Genomic DNA, 2,412 nt, shown 5'->3' with positions numbered 1-2,412 from the left:
CCTGTGGGAGCTCAGCCTCCTTGGAGAAAGGAGAACCACAGTAGGAATTCAGTGAACATGAGCCCACCCAAGATTTTTTACAGAAGAGTGAGGAGAGGCAGGTGACAGCACTGAGTAACTGTCCAGAGGGTGGAGCTATGGAAGAGAACTGATCCTATATTCTCTTCTTGGTCCACTGTTAGTGCCGTGATCCAGACCAGGGACTGGACTGGGAGAGGGCTAAGGTTGGTCCCTAAGCAGAGGAGACAGGTCAGCAAGGATCCCCACCCATTCTGGCCAGAAGGCAGCCTCAGGTTTGAAGATGTTCAAGAATGTGGTGTTGGGTAGGGTGTAGTTGGCCAAGTAGATGGTGTTTCCTCTGATCATGTAGGTAGTCCAGAAGCCAAAAGTGCCAATGGTCATGACTGTGTGGTTGCACTGAGTCAGCAAGGTGAAATCTTTCACAGCAGACCACGTTATCCATCCCTTGGCAAACACCACATCCCCTTTGATGTGTCAATGTTTCTCTGGCATTAGGCCATCCCATCACTGGTGACCACAAAGACAACATTGGTGTAGTGGCCTGGAACCAGTCCAATGCCTGCTCCAAGTAGCCCTTGTCAGCCACCACACCCTTCCACCTCTGAGGCATGATATGGACGTAGGCCCCCCAGCATTCGTGGACCCCCACAAAAGTAAGGTTGTGGCCTTGGCCCTTGTGCACGTGGTGCAGGAAAGCCTGGACCTCTTCATGGACCTTGGTGTGCAGGGAGAACTCCCAGAGGATTTCATCCTGTAGATGGTGGTAAAAAGTCCAAGAGCAGGGGAAGCCCTGGAAGATGATATAATTCCAAAGGGTGTAGTGGTACTCATCCTTCATCCTGTTTTCCAGTCAGTAGCTGAGCCAGGGGATCTGCAGGACCTTTCTGTCTGTGAGAACAAGCAGCATGATGCGGAAGAGGCAGCCCAGGGTTTCCTGCATCTTGGATGAGATGACCACCTGTTTCCCATTCAAATTAGCCAGAACATAGAGTGGCATACTGGCTCATCTGATTTTCCTCTCCCCTCCCCCTCCCCTTTATCTTGGCTCCTCCCCCTCCTCTCTCTCTCTCTTTTTTTGTAAAATTGAAGTACATACCAAGCTTCTTTTTTACTATCATGTTATATACTCTATTTCTCTTAGATGCAAAGTTCTCCAAATATAAGAAGGCTTTCTTCCATATGATTATAAAAATGTTATTTGAATTGAAATTGTGAATTTAACTATTGCATGCTTTAGACTTTTTCTCTATCAATGATCTGTGGATTCAATCCTTCATTATTTTGTCATTTTTAAAGAAAAAAAACTTTATGTAGATTTCTTATATTATTCATTTCATTATTGTTTTAATGCTTTTAATTGTCAGTTTTTGATATACCTTTTCATATGATTATCTCTCCATATTTTCTTTTCAAAGACATTTTCATTGTCATTTTTAATTTCTGTGTTCTTTCAAATCCATCATCTTTTGCTTCTCTACTACCAAATTTTCTTCTACTTCTTTATTCTGACTTCCAAAATTATCATTTTTTTTTTCAGAGGCACTACTATTTTGGATATTTTTTTATTTTCATAACATCTAGATTTCCTATTCTGTTTTTTGTTTTACACATATCTTCTTTGAGAGCTCTCATCACCAACTTACTTTCTACCTTAATATCATCTTTTAAAAGTTTCATCATAGAATAAGAGAATTTGAGAGTTGAAAGATATGTCACTAAATATCCAGTTCAACCCATACTCACTACAAATCATCATTATAGCTTTTCTTTCTCACAGGATATTTTTTTATTTAGTTTCCTCCAAAGAAATTGATTTTGTTGTGACTTTAAAATTCTATTTTTAATTAATTTATTTTGATTTATCAACAATCACTTCCATATGCTTTTGAGTTTAAAATTTTTCTCCCCCTTCCTCACCACCACCCTCCCCAAGACAGTGCACAATCTGATATAGGCTATACATATACATTCCTATTAAACATATTTTCACATTAGTGATGTTGTAAGTAAGAATTAGAACCAATAGGAGGAACTACCAGGAAGAGTAAACAGAACTCAACAGAAGAGAAAAAAAATAGCAAATAGTATGCTTCGATCTGCATTCAAATTCCCTAGTTCTTTCTTAGAATGTGGATAGCATTTTCCATCACCAGGACTTTGGAAGACATCTTAGATCCTTGTATTGCTGGGAAGGGTTAAGTTTACCAATATTAGCCATTGCACAAAGTGACTGTTATTGTGTACAATGTTCTCTTGGTTATGCTCACTTCACTTAGCATCAGACTGTACGAGTCTTTCCAGGTTTTTCTGAAGTCAGCCCATTCATCATTTCTTATAGCACAATAGTATTCCATCACATTCATGTACCACAACTTGTTCAGCCATTCCCCA

The 2,412-nt window shown here is 39.9% G+C and overlaps 1 pseudogene; it reads right to left on the bottom strand.

Moving 5' to 3' along the window:
* Positions 1-219: 219 nt before the first annotated feature.
* On the bottom strand, positions 220-1,018 carry LOC114037197 (annotated as a pseudogene).
* Positions 1,019-2,412: the final 1,394 nt, after the last annotated feature.

Source organism: Vombatus ursinus, unplaced genomic scaffold (assembly GCF_900497805.2).
Source record: "Vombatus ursinus unplaced genomic scaffold, bare-nosed wombat genome assembly UNPS02010284.1, whole genome shotgun sequence".
In the NCBI taxonomy this organism is placed as follows: domain Eukaryota; kingdom Metazoa; phylum Chordata; class Mammalia; order Diprotodontia; family Vombatidae; genus Vombatus; species Vombatus ursinus.
This window is presented reverse-complemented; position numbering and strand designations above follow the sequence as displayed.